This window comes from Anser brachyrhynchus, assembly GCF_964034855.1.
Source record: "Anser brachyrhynchus genome assembly, chromosome: 5".
NCBI lineage: Eukaryota > Metazoa > Chordata > Aves > Anseriformes > Anatidae > Anser > Anser brachyrhynchus.
This window is the reverse complement of record NC_137699.1, coordinates 22,984,218-22,999,400: the sequence shown is the minus strand read 5'-3', so window position 1 is coordinate 22,999,400 and position 15,183 is coordinate 22,984,218. Positions and strand designations below refer to the sequence as shown.

Sequence of the window (15,183 nt, the reverse complement as noted above, 5' to 3'; positions counted from 1 at the left end):
TGAAGAATCTAATCATCTCTTCACCCATTTTGAATTCTGTAATTTGTCTTTGTCTGTGCCCATTTTCTTTAAATTACAAAAATCAGAATTATACTGCATTATTATCCTCTTATATTTTAAACAGAGGAAAATTAATACATTTTCTGAAGTAAGAAAAAAGCAGCCTCATTTTTTTTTGATGAATCCTGCACTTCCTGAAGACCTCGTACATTTAATGTAAAGACAGGAGAAAAAATAAAAAATAAAAAATGAAAGACCCAACAAGAAAGTATAATTTTATATATTGTTGAAAAGTAAAGGTCAAGAAAGGTCAAGAAAGGCAAGATCACAATCTGCAAATATTTTCAAGCTTTTCAGAATGAATGAAGGAAAGGAATTCCATCTCTGGATGGAATTCTGTTGTCTACTCATGAGGTCAGACTAAGAGACCATCACAATACCTTTCTTGCCTTAAACCTGTAAATCACGTTATCCAAAGATGACAAAAAAGACATCTGTACCTAAGGAAAAAAATGCTTAACTGAGATATTAAAAAAATATTCTTAACAATAAAAGTCCGGATATCCTTGTTTTTAATGATCCCTAGCCCCCCTTCCTACTTTTGTTCATGGAGAAAATAGAAATATCCAGAAGTACTACTGTCAGTCAACAATAGGAATAACATAGAATCTGATGATGACCTAAGACCTAGAAAAAATTACAGCAACTCCCTTTTATGCCAGAGAGAGATTTGTTATGCCACATGTACCTTGTCATCTCTATGCTATACTACTATCATTTTTCAAGAATCTCGATCAGTTCTGAGATCCTATGGGAGGTCTGTAACAACAAAGAATATATCTGGGGATACTTCATCCACAGTACTATCCTTGTGTTTTTAAATTTTTTTATAACTTTGGTATCACTAATCAAAAACAAATGTCTACAACAGCATTTTAAGTGTGAACTGCTAAGCATTTAAGTTGCAAACTTCTGTACTCTTTTCCATACCTATTTCTTCCTACTTAAATTTGAGCTGAAAGTAGCTGCATGTCACAACTTCACCAACTTAGAACTAAAAAGTCAAACAAAAGGTTAGATTAAGAGGTTAGTAAGTATGATATATGAGTAAATTCCGCAGAATGCAAAGGTCAGACCAGATGACCCAAAGGACTTTTTTCTCTGTTTCTAATCTCTCTGATTCACTGTCCTGCTGTTCTTCCAAAGACACTTCAGTAATTCTTACTTCTTTGCCTTCTTACATGTAACCCAAAGGGAAAGCAGTGATGTGAGAGTCCAAAATATAAGGTGAAATTTCAGAAATATCTTACCTGTATTAAGTGATGATGCGTTTCAGATAATAAACCAAGGGGCAGATTTACAAAAGTTTACCAGCCAAAAAAGGCAAATATGTGTGACATTTACCCAAAAAAGTATCTAATTGAATACTATCAAGAATCTTAATTTTAATGTCTACAAATAGCCTTACAAATCCAGCACCCAAAAGATGTATATTTCATTGTATGAAGACCTGAGCCACTCTGGATCGTTTTCAGGTAAAATAGTGAAAATCAAATTTATGTGTGCATGCATATATATATATAATACTTTTGTTTTGAGGAAATGGCAATATAGTGGGATTACATAAATAATAGCTGTGCTTGAATTATTATTTCAACTCATGGATGTAGCAGTGACAGTTAAGCAAGGTAACAAAAAGTTGCTCTTCTGCAGATAACACACTTCACAATACCCACAACATGGTCTAACACAACATTTAGCAGTTAGTTGAAAGAGAAGAGAGAGGTGGGTTTGAGAGGCATGAAAAGGAATTCCAAAACACAATGCAGCCGTACAATGTAACATATGAGTATGTTTCCTTCATCCTGAGATATACTGGTGTAGTACAGAATGCACCTACCCATTTTTAAGTATTGTGGACCTTCACCATTTTGTTGTCTCTGACTTAGAGGCCTACCTGGAGTCATCTTTTTAGCTTTGTTTGAGCATTTCATATGTGAAGCAGAGCAATATTTAGAGACAGATCCATACCTGCTCACTTTCAGCAGAGTGATCTTATATTTAAAAAGACGCTTTTTAAAGGCTTGTTTTCAAGTTTCATAAAAAATAATAAAATTTTAAAAATATGTTCTCTACCCTTTATAGTTTCTTCTTAGTACAGTCTGCATTTGCCCTTTCCTGTACTGCCCTCACCAACTGCTGCTACCCTTTCCCCTCAAAAGAGTTTAATGGATGAATTTTTGCCTGAGGAACTTGTATGTGCTTCCCTTTGGGTAACCTGCAATGCAGTGGGACGCACTGCAGCCAGTACACTCTTTGCTAGAACAGACTGTTTTACTCTAATTCTTTTCCCTTTCTACGTGTTACTCTGCCCATAACAGGGAAGAAAAATTGCAAGGAGGCATCTAGTTTGATATTTTGCTTTTGCCTGGTTGCTTGTAAAAGTCTGTTTCTGTTATCAATATGTGATATAGCAAGGTTTCTTTAAGGTTACTAGGGGCTTTGCAGAGTGGGACATTATCATGTAAACTCAGACTTCTTTGAGATTTTAGTCTTAAAAAAATGCTCATTTGCTGCCAAAACATCAAGTTATTTTGAGTTTAAATTTCTTTAGATGCCAAGAAGTACACTTCTAGCTGGGAACAAAATTGCTCCAATTTCACCAGCACACATACATCCACTTATGATCAGTAATCATGTTTCTTTCAGTTAAGTCCTCTAAAAGGTCTTATCTTATGTGTGTTCCAAGAGCTTTCCTGGCATTTCCTAACTCCAGAAAAAATGCAGCTATCAGGATTATTTGGGGTTTCCTTTAAAATGCAGCTGGGAATTATATCAACTTTTACAAAATAATAATGTTGTAGTCAGAGAGCTTGTTCAGAGGGGAAGGATGGGTCCATTGCTTCTGTGAGCCCTGGGGAAAAGTCTTATGACCATATTTCTCACCTTCCACAGAAACACTCAACTTCTAGATTATGGAGTTCACCTTTGAGAAAACACAGATAGTCCCCTACTCCTCATTACTGAAGCTGTGCCAGAAGCAGATAAAAATGTATGATGGTGGTGGGGGAAAAAAAAAAGAAAAAAAAAAAAAAGGAAGACAATGCATGTTTCTGCAGTGTAATATAGGTACATTTTCAGTGCAAAATAAAACAGCTGTGCTGGGAGCAAGAATCAGAATTAAGGTCTCCCTGGTCCAGCATAGACAAGCTTATAGAGCCATGAGTCTCCCTTCCTTGCTTTCCACTCCAACTTTCTTTTCTCATAGTGCAAAGATAACATATGACCTCATTATCCTTCCCTACAGGTCCTAATCTGAGAGCAAGTAAATCATGAGGACCAGACTTTATGAGGACACAAATTAAAAATCAGAATACTGCCAGATCAAAACAAGAATCACTTCATTCACACAGATACCTGTGCATATCCACTGCAAATTAAACTGCACAGAATTACTGGTCATTGCAAATGATTTTTATTTCCCCAAGTGGAAGATTCCAGCTTTATTTCTACTATTTTCCCTTGTGATTGGGTAGTCATAGACTTCATCTCCCATACATGCTGTGAATGTCTCTTCCCCATCACTGAACAGGAAAACACCATCCAGTTGTCCTGTGGAGTGTGAACGCGCTGTGTGAAGACATTTTTTATCATTGTCATCCTGCCACAACACTATTTCCTGTATTTTTTAAGTTCTGAGTGCAACAGCTCATAAGTTGTACAGTCTTCTGTCAGAAAGTTGGTTTAAACAAATCATATAAAAAGACTGCAGCCCCAACATTAGGGGATATCAGAGCAAGGAATCTGCTCAGTGCCACCTGTTCTATCATCATACAGCTTTGTAATGCATTATTCTCATGGCTGGTAGCAAGCTATAAGATTTGTACTGAATTTTCAAGGCCTTAGGGCTGAAGTTTGCAAGGCCTGCTTTGTCTGAACTTCCTTGACTTGCCAGCAACTTCATTTTACTTGGTTTAGCTGTAACAGCAATTTTTTTTAGTTGTTGAGATGTCTGTGGGTAATTTTTTACTTTTGTTTATATTTGCCTAGTATCACCATAGTTTTTACAAGCCTAGCATAATAATGTAGCGTAGCAAATACAAGCCTAATATGTAAATAGGGGTCCTAAGGGCTGAAGAGGTAGGTTTAGATACAGAGGAACACAGGCACGGGATGATAAAAGATGGGGCACAGACTGGCACTGGAGGCCCCACAACTGTAAACAACACCTCAACAGTCCATTATGAAATGCAGACCTGGAGATGGCCAAAACTGAGCTTAGTGGTAACACAAAGAACAAAGAAGTACTATCTGAAGTATGTAAAATGCACCATATGTAGCAAATTTTGATGCAACACTGACCTTTGGACCAAAAAAAAAAAAAAAAAAAAAAAGAGCAAGAGGTAAAAGCGTGTTAGCAAGCATATAGAAAGAACCCCATGTGGATCCTAGAGCAAAGAAATCAACGCAAGTATCACAGAGCGAAGAAATCAACGCAAGTATCATATTTCTTTCAGTGAAGGGCTATGGTGCTGACAACTTATTACAACACACCCAACCAGAATGAAAATGCTGACATTAGGACCCAGAGGAGCAGAGATAAGGTGAGTATAATATCAGGATAAGGGCTAGAAACTGACTACATGTATAACAGCAATTTGTACTGTCTTATTATTCCTTCCTTTTCTGTAATAATTAGTTCTGGGTTAATAACTATTAGACTCATAAATTTCAGTTATCTAACAAAAAATGTTTGGATATATACATGTAAGCGTATGTATACCTTAGGTGAACTTTCTTGTTGCCCATGAAACAAGATTTTGAGAATAATGTGATGGTTTCTGAGAGTTCGGTTCTCACTGGAAGCAGTGCTGCTGATTAGACTAGGTCTCTGCTGGTAAAGGACTTAAAAGGAATATGAGTAAAAACAAGAAAAAAACATCAATTCAGAATAATTTCCTTCTGGGTACAAAGTATGGATGATAACTAAAATTCAGGAACACATTCTTAACACTACTGAATTTGCATGGTAGCTATTACCTGCTATACTTCATTAAAATCCTTTCATCCTCCTTTCAGCAGATATTTAAGCTTAAAAAAAATCTGCAGTAAAGCAATGCCACCTAACCAATTTAGCTTATTTTGCTGCACCAAAATATCCCTAACTGAATGGTAATCCCATAAAACATGTTTTTGATACAGAACCAAGAGGAACTGCAGGTCTGAGAATTCTTCTACAAATGTCAATGATAACAGTTGGAAATACTTTGTTCCAGACCTAATGTTCTAGCAAAGAAAATCCCACCAAAACTACTCTGGTAACATTTATGTCGCAGCATGCATGGCAGGGCTGATGGAATGAAACAATCCATGGACTAGTTTTATCCTGCTGGGCAAATTTTTATCGCTGTGTGCTGAAATCCAAAAATGATTAGCATACCAGAAAGACATGCAGTGCCATCCCTAGTTCTTTGTCAGAAAAGAGAAGTTTTGTTTTTGGTAGCATTTCAAAAATTTGGAAACAAGGACAGCTGATGGAAACCTTTGCAGCTGCTAGGTCCAGTGTCAGCCTTGAGACCAGTATGGGAGCCCTGGCATTCTCTGTCCCTGATTACCAGAAGTGGAAAAAAGAACACAGACTACTGCTTTTAAAAGATTCACAATTGCAGAAGAAAATAAGACAAACTTTTTTTTTTTAATCTTTGCACCTTCTGTAGTTATTTGCATGAACATAATGTGGTGTAAAATCACCCCAACAGCTGAGGAAAAAGAATTTTGAATTATATTCTTGTTTGCTGACTTTGAATAAAATAAAAGTAGGTAACTGTCTATGGAGATAAGGTCAAATATTTCAAAAACGCGTGCATTCAGAAAGACATTGAGGTGCTACCTATAGCTTTAAGCCTTTAACCCAGGCCTCAAAGGTGTGCAGGTTCCCCATATAACCAGTGAAACAAACAAACAAACAAAAAACAAGTGCTTCTAAAGAGTGATTGGGAACATTTAAGTAAAACCTAGCTGCTGCCTTTCATGGGCACCTTTGATTAACCACTTAGATGTACCCTGTCCTTCACCAGGGACAAGTGCAACTGAGGTGCTGAGTGTAGGCACCTGAACAGGCTTCTGCTGTAGGCACTGAAAACACTTCTCTCCCTCTGCCACTGTAGTGTAAACATGCACTCAGCCCACTGAGAAGAAGAAATTGCATGTAGCATTTCTACTTTTTTTGTCCTTTAATCATGTGTGTTAGAGAAGGAAAATGTTTATATATTCCCATTTGATATTATTTAATGAACTTTTAGCTGTTTCAAGCAGTGGATGCATATTATTTCTTTGGGAAGTTGCTTTACAACATAAATGTTCTTGCAGCAAAGATTTTTATCTGAGTTTTCCTTATTTAGTGTAATTACAAAAGATAGTCTTTTCTATCACGAAAAACAATTCCAGCAGTTTCTGTTGTGCTTGTAATTGAGCCCACATTTCCCAAAACATATTTGCATGTACTCAACCACTTGTAGAAGTTATCATGTCAAAAATTCATTTTTATAATCTTTTCTCATAAATCAGTGCCTTCTACCCATAAACATGCTTATTTATTTTCTTTTCACCTCTCCTAATATAAGAGGTTTTTCTTCTACTATGGCATGTCCATCATTTATCATTCACTCAAAACAGTGTTGCTATGAGCACTGCTTGGATTCTTCTCCCTTTTCTTTTCTTTTAAAAGAAAATTTTTCTTTTAAAAGAAAAATTGACCTATAAAATGGAGTACCTGTAAGTTGGAATAGGCTACGCATGCCTTAGTGTCTGGTTATAGTCAAGGTTTCTCACAAAGCTTTTGTGTCTTACCTCTCATAGATCATACCACATCTGCATCATCAGATAAAAATCCTTTCATTAGGGTGAAACAAAGTGCAAGAATCTGTCTTGCCCCCAATACTCATGTTAGGGCATCTCTCCTTAACTTAGCTACTTTGAGCTACATGTTCACATGGACCTCCAGGTCTCCTGCTCCACACTGAGAGCATTCAGGTTTTGCATAGCTAGCATAGTAGTTCTCTACTCATCTTTTATCCTATAGGACACCGGACAGATCCAGTTTGCAGTTAATTCCTCTCCCTAATGAATGTTACTCGTAAAGGTATGTTCTGTGCTACTCAGCTAACTACTAGCATGTAACATAAAGGGTGCATCAGGAATGCAATCCACTATCAGAGGCCAGCAGAGGGAAAGCAGTGCAAGAATTGCATTTAAGGATGGTACAGAAAATCCTGCATTCCCAGTAAAACCTTCCTATATTGTTACCAGTGTCACTGTATCTAGGATATTAATTTAGCCTTCTTTTTCATCATTCCATCATCATGTTATAGATGATCAAATGTCTGCAGTATGATACTGCATGAAATGATGCAAACTCATTTAAAGCAGCATGGTGAGATTACTGACACAATTATTTCCACCACAGGATAGGAATATTCCTTTTTCTGCTATTAATATTTGCTTTAGAAAAACATCCAGGTCCTTTATCAGCTCACAGTTTTCACATAACTGAAATTAGCAGCATTAATCTTCTGTTCTGCAATAAAAAAAATGTATAAAAATTACACAGTGATAGCTTTAATACCATCCATTTTCTATTTCAAATGCTAAACTAGACTATCACATTGCTGCTTGGACACATTACTCTAGCATGGCAGATTTGTCACTATAGCAGGTAAATGCTTTTCTTTTGTGTCTTGACTCCTTTTTAAGTCAGCTGAAGATCACGTTATTTCTTCTGATTTTAAACACGGGGGGAAAAAAATGTGGGGTGCAGAGAAAACAGCCATTTTCTTTTTTCTAAAGGGTGCATTAAAAGATTAGCAGCCCACAGGAGGAAAAGCACAACAATGCTGTAAAATAACTCTCTGTCTTCTACTTAAAAATGAAAAAGATTAGCACAAATTCATGCCATTAGGTTAGCTTCCTTTTTACAGATCCAGCTAGCTGGGATTTGCATAATGCAGAACTTCAGCTGTGCTTTTCCAGATTCTGACATTCTGAGCCTAACAAAGGCTGCCTACGATTTTCAGGTCGTTTTGACCTTCAAGTAAACTGTAATAAGCAAAGGGAAGATGCACACAAGAGCCCCTGCATTAAAACCCTGCTCTTCTGTGACAGACGGAGATTGCCATCTACTGGTCTCTGGCCTCTACCTAAAGTCAAGCAAAGGGGATTTCAGTGAGGATCCCCGCAGTTGCTCTTTCTTTAAAGCAAAGGATATTTTTCTTCAGCCCGCTCTTCATAAGCATATTCAAAGCATACATTTGCATAAATAAGCATTTATTTGAAAACGAAGCCGAACTATTTGGTCACCTGTTGCAGTCTAGCTGTGCAGGGAGTTGCTGTGATAGATGTTAAGTGGCATCTGCATAATGCAAAGTTCTGCCATTTCAGGGATAAGGATAAATGACAATGGAATAATATTATAGAGATTCTGACACACGTATGGACCACATCATACAACTCCACCAAAATGCGATTCTTCTGAACGGCAAGATAGTGGGCTTTTTGTCAGAGAACTGGCTGGGAAGCAGGACTGCACAGACAGCCTGAGGATGTGCTATGTCTGCATGGCAGAGCATGGATGCCTTGCATGTTTCTGCATCTCTTTGGCATTCTTGCTGCAGCAGTGCAGCTTTTGACAACTGGTGGACTGCATGCCACAGAGCGTTCGGCCCTACCACTGCAGCTGCCAGGTAACCTCCCATTCTCACGCAGTGATGCATAAAACACCTATTACATCAGGCTCCAGTGTGAGATATTCCTACTCATGACTGCTCGGCTCACCCTTCATTTGGGCATAGTGTCTTTCTAGTCATGCTGACAGAAAGGAAAGGATGCCTGTTCCCTGTCTAAGAGGTTAAATTGTCCGTGTAAATGAGGATAGTGCTAAAACACTGAACTGCAAACAGAAGCAGCCGACACAGGCACATACTCCATCCTGCCAGCTCTGGGCAGAGCCCCTGACGCCCTGCCAGGCAGACAGTGAGTACAGCACCACTGAAATCGCCACGTGTCTGTTGGCCACAGGATATTTTTCAGAGCCCTGGGTGTGAGCTTTGCAGCAGTGCCATGGCCCTGCTTCCCTCCCTGCAGAACCACGCAGCCCTGCACAGGCACATACAAACACACAGGCCACTCAGCACTGATGCATCACGCTTTTCTAGCTGTTGATTGTATAGCCCAGCCCAATAGAAAAAAAAGGGCTTGAGACAGCATAGAAGGATTTAAATAGGAATATAGGAGTCTTGTCGATACAGATGGCCATGCTGGAATCATGGAAAAAAATATTTTGCTTGATAAGAGCCTGAGCAAGGGAGCATGGCATGTGAATAGCTATACCCACACAGCATCAGTAGAGCATTTTCTGCAGTACTGCCAATAATTACACACATCTGAAAACACCTGATACTCAGGAAAAACTCATTACCCTAACGTGCCTGCAAGCTGAATGCACAGCCCCTGCCATCCAGCCTGCCTTCCCACTTACCTCTGGTCCCTGTGAAGAAGCTGCAGGGCAGACTCTGAGAACGAAAAGCAGAAATTATTTCTTTATCATTCTGGTCATTAATTTGGATATATGGCAGTTAACCACTCAATGCAGCACTCCTTGCATTACGCTGCAGTTTCATAGGAGAATAAGCCTAAAATATCAATACCCATTGGTGCATGTTTGCACACACGTGCATCTGCACAGCTTGAAATTTCTGGTTTGGTATTTGTTTTCTAACTGGAACAGTGTCTTTGATGAGAGCAGACTCTCTAGAAGCAGTTGTTTCTTTGCAAAAGTTGCAGGGAATGTTTCATTAATATGAAAAGTGCTACGAGTAACTATTTTCCTTATTCTTCAACCACTGAGGAAAAAAATCTGAGGAACTGTAATCCTGTTTTAAATGAAATTTCAATTCATCCTCTATTATGGGTATGCAGCCTTCTCTTCTTTAATATATTGTTCAAAATTCTTAATGCTACAGTGCACTGGAACTCATGTTTTCAGTCATTTCTCCATCACTATTCTACCTCTTTCCTAATCAGTATGCTGGATGACTACGTATTTAGTACATATTTCTTAGACTGATTCCTTCCTCCCAGATGAATTGTTTAACATTTTTCTACATTAAACTGCATTTGCTAGCTGGTAGTTCACTTACTTAAATGACCCAGAATCCTCTGTGGTTTTGTTTGGTTTCTATCACCTGTTTTATTTCTTTCAGAAACAAAGTAAATAAATAAATATAGTAAAAGCAACAATAAATATTATAAAATTAAGTTTTTAAAAAGCTTTCCTACAGATTCTCTTTATTATCCATTCTTTTCCCTAGAAAAAAATCAGAATGCTGTTTGTCAGCAGTGGTGTAAATGAATAGTTTGAATTTAACTTGCATGTAATAATTTCAGAGACAATTCTGAAGTAACATGGCTATAAATTAGTAGTGAGTGAATGTATATCTCTTGGTTTTGTAAGCATTCATTTGCAAACTATAAATAAAGAGTAAGATCATCAAGGACTCATCCTTATGCAAATGATATGTTTAGGTTTTGAACTTGCTTACAAGAACAATGTAGCATTATTTTATAAATGTGCATCTGACCAGAACTTACATATTACAGTGCAATACTTTTGTGACCAAACAGATACAGACATGATAAATCTAAGTCCTGCCCTATATTGATCCTATATGGGGTATCTAAAACATTCTTTCACAGACATTTTTATTCTATAGGAAAGTACTTTTATTGTGGCACCTATTACCTGATTAGGCTGAGATTTTTATTAACCCACCTAACGCACTGCTCCTGTGTCTGACTTTGCAGCAGTGTAAGCCTTATTTCTACTACCCTCTCAATGTGTAACCATGAGGAAGCTTTATTTTGTTTAGAATTTATTGAAGGGCAGAAATAGAGAAAATTCACTCTCTAGCAATTGCACAACAAATTAAGTAATAAATTGCATTAAGGAACATAATGGGGAATATAGTTCTACCAGCCAGCCTAAGACCCTTACTGTCCTACTTTCAAATGGCCTTCCAATTTTGTCCTCACCTGACTGTATTGCAGACTTTTCTCCAGGTGGGTGATATTCACTCCTGTGCACCAAAAGGATTATTGGCCTTCTTAAGACTTAATACAGACATTGCACATGCACTATTCTGGTCTCCCCCATACCTCTTGAAAGCCTGAAGAGTGTTTTAATGACCCAATTTCCTTCAAGTCTTTACAAAGGTGCCTGGCTTTCTTTGAATCTTGCTGTTTTCATTTCTTATCACAAAGATTTCCCTATGGACATGGTATCACTAGCAAGCACTGCAAGACGGAGCAGGCTGTAATTTCTTACCTTCATGCTCCCTGCTTTAATCAGAATGGCATTTACATAAACCCCTCCCACCAGAATTTATCCTCTGTTCCCAAAGCTGATTCTATAGGCTGAATCACCCTGAATGCAGCGCCAGGTGTCTCGCATCCCCTTACCTTCTGTGCAGTCTTACAGAAAGCTCATCCCTGGTATGAATCCATGTCACTTTGTTACTCAGTGTAATCAGCAGGGACCCGACTCTGCACACAAGTCCATATATGATGCTTCCTGTATGACCCTTCCTTTATGCAGCTGTCCAGTAGCTGAGCAGGGTCTTGGTCACTGTTCAGAAGCTCCATTTCTCAGTTTATGCTTGTTCTGCAGTGATGGTACTGGATGCCCCTCTACACTGCGGCTCCTGTTACTGCAGTATCTACTGCAATATTTACCAGCTTTATCCCCATGCTTTTCTAAGACTGGAAAATAAAAGGGGAAGAATGAGAACACAAAGAGAAATAACAATGGTGCCACGCAGAGGTCTCTAGCAGAACAAGACAGGGGTCCAGGTGTCCAGCATTTTAAATCAGCACCCATCTCACTTCTTTCTATTTCTCGGCAGTGTCTGCAGCACAAATCACTTAGTTCTACAAAGGACATACAAAGATTTAAAAAAAAAAAAAAAAGAAAAGGAAAATATAATATTCACCTCTATGTGAATGGCATGGAGATTAGGGGCTGCCTTGCTTCTGAAGGGACAGAGTTTCAGCTGGTATAAACTGGCCTGATTTTATTGACATCAGTGAAGATGCATTATTTACACCAGCTTAGGATCTAGCTCAGAGGCTTCAACAACTGAACATTTCCAGCCAAATAAAAAGAAGGCTGCCAGGAGACTTGTTTATGGCTTAAAAATAATGAGTGGGATCCCACAAGGATCTAGGTAGCAATTTGTTAAGCTATGAGGGCAAGACCTAGGGGCAAATCTGGGCCTGAAAAGCATTTCCTTCCAAAGACTGCTACCACACCAAATAAGCTACCTAGCAACACAAACAGACTCCCTGGTGCTAATGAATTTAAACATAGCACAGATACATTACCACCTATGGCTCCTTCCTTCCAAATCACCCGGTTGAGCTCAATAAAATGAAGACAACAAATGTTTCTAAATCTGTAGCTGCATCCAGTGTGTGGTGTTTTATCATTTTACCCTGAAGTTCATTTCAAATTGCGCCTACTGATTCACTTACAGAATTTCTTTCTCTGAGAACAAAATCCCCTTGTCAGTCTTTTCACCTCACTCCTGCTCTGCATCACCAGCTTTGACGTGCAGTAGCATGTTGGTGGAAAGAGAGAAAAAGGAGGAGAACTAACAAGAAATCATTTCTCTTTTGACCTGAGATTGTAAAACTTAGAGAGCATTTTGGCACTGTGTAAGGTTAATATTACAGCAAATAGCCTATCACAGCAGCAAGTATAAAGCACTATCTTTTTTCTGTCTGTGCACTGAGTGGGTTGAGAGTTTTTATTTCATACTTCATTTACACCTTGCTGAGTGATGCCATAGAAATGGCAGAAGTTTCATCTCCTCCCACTCGTGCAGCAGCACAATATGTGTAACAGCAGCAGCTCCCACACCACTCACTGGAAGCTCAGGCCTGATGCTAATCACAAGTTCACATCTCCTTCTCCTGTGTGACATTCTGAGATGACATCAAACACCTTTTGTTTTCTTATTAAAGCTTATTGCAGAACTAACAGCTGACTGGAAAGCCGTTTGAGAATTTTAATCACATAAACTAAAAAACACCAAGGTTTTCCTCAAAAGCTCCTCACAACAAAAAATGGGAGAGTAAATTAACAAAATCTGTTTAGGAAAATACTGAAATGAAGAGGACAAGCATTTGGATATAACACACACAGTCTTAAGCAAAATGAAAAGGGTAAAGTTGTATATCCTTTTTATATCAATATCAGTTCACTGAAAGTGCAAAGTCAAACTGCATCTGAAAATCTAGAGACTTTCCAGAGGACTCAGAGAAAACTCGTGCTAAACAAGGTTGGAGGACTGTTAAGAACCACCGGTACTGCTCACAGAAATTAAACATTCGGGTCTCAGGTCCTGAGCAAGCCCAAGAGTCCTGCAAGGTGCTCAAGGCCATCACTTTGGTTAACAGTTTCAAAGGCAGCATGTAAATCAAACAGAAGTAATGAAAAGACACAGCTCATGCCAAACTGCTCATAAGTCTAAAACCTTCACAAAGCAGGCAAGATAGCCCATCAGGTTGATAAGGAGCTCAGAACTAGTTTGAGACTAGTTCATGTTGGTAATTGACCAAGTACTGCTACTTCTGCCAACTCCAAGGTGTTCTAGATTTGGCCATGGTCCAGTCTGTCCATTAGCACAGATTCACTTCTCATAATACACCAGAGCAAACACCATTAATTGACACTCTGCTAGCAGTTTTACTGAAAGGACCAAGAGCTAAATCTGTATATTATTTGAATAACTCTTAGTCTCATATCCTGTATATGAAATAGTTTTTATCAGAACTTTCACACTACCATTCTATCATGGTAGAGGGGAGCATAACAGGACCACCATTTCAAACACGTATTTCAGTGAACCTTGTCTGTTACGAGCAATGGGGTTGACAAATCAGTCTGAATACATTACAGTAAAATGTTATTTGTAGAGATAAATAGTAGAGACAGAATCTTTGTGAATATTTTGGTGATTAAAAAAAAAAAAAGTGACTGCCAATTCACTAAATATTAATAAATAATAAATTCACTAAAATAAAAAATAAAATAAAGTGAATTCAATTTCCTCAATTAAAAATGTCAACAGGTACTTTGACTATTTAAAACCTTTTTTTCTAACAATTTCTTCTCTTGGGAAATTCATCAAAACTGATTCTGGACACTAAGCTCTTATTTCTACAAATAATAATTTGAAGTAAAAAAATGCAACTGCTTGTCAAAATATTACCAGTATTAGCCACATAAGCAAATTTTGTTGTCCTTCCAAATTATAGTTGACGTATGAGCATATCTAATAAATAACAAAATGAGGTTACAGAGAATTTGGGGTTCCTGGAAAACATATTGCAGATCTGGGAGTCCTATATCCTAAAAGAGCTCTAAATTTAGTTTCCAGAACAAAACATTCTTAAGACTAATCATTCCATCACATTCATATCACTTTTTTTTTTTTTTTTTTTTTTTTGAGAAAATGATTAAACAGTTTGTCTGTAGCATTCTTTCTTGCAGGTTGTCGGGACCTACACATGCACAGCAGTACTCCCACCCGCAGCATGCTGCACGGGCAGCCACATTTCTTTCAGGTCTACAGTGAGAGGCCCAAGAGCTGCTTTGATATACAGAGCTTGATGATGGGGTATCCTGCTCGTAAAGGAGTCCTGCTGCACTTTAAGCTGCATGCATGAAAATGCCCTGAAACTTGAACTGCCTAAATCAAAGCCAGCCAGCTGAGAAATCCAGCACAGAACCAGCAAAAGTGGATTGCATAGTAGTGAAAATTTGAGAGGCTGATACATCAGCAACTGGACCCAGTCTAGCTCTAACACCTACAAAAAATCATCAGAATTCCACAGGCTAAGAATGGAAAAATCCTATTGACACAATGGAAAAATCCTATTAATACATATCCTGTGGATTTGCTATCCTTTGGAAGCAGAAGCTGCTGCTTAGATGAAAGGGTCTTTGCCTCCAGAACTGTTTGGGGTTCCATCCCACACATTGCACCCACCTAAACCAGCCTGTAATGGCTCTCACGGGAACACACAGAATGCCCAACAATTAAAGAACTAACAGAGCAAATGTAAGAG

General features: G+C 38.3%; 1 long non-coding RNA gene across 1 annotated transcript in view; it reads right to left on the bottom strand.

Annotated features, from left to right (window-relative positions):
- The window catches only part of LOC308196724, a 45,491-nt gene extending 32,535 nt beyond the window's left edge, over nt 1-12,956 (bottom strand). The window contains exons 1-4 of the long non-coding RNA XR_013952366.1: nt 11,512-12,956; nt 9,533-9,566; nt 7,447-7,576; nt 4,784-4,905 (exon numbers count right to left, since the gene is read on the bottom strand). This is a non-coding gene — a long non-coding RNA (uncharacterized lncRNA). The remainder of the gene's footprint in view (nt 1-4,783; nt 4,906-7,446; nt 7,577-9,532; nt 9,567-11,511) is intronic.
- Between the last annotated feature and the right edge of the window lie 2,227 nt (nt 12,957-15,183).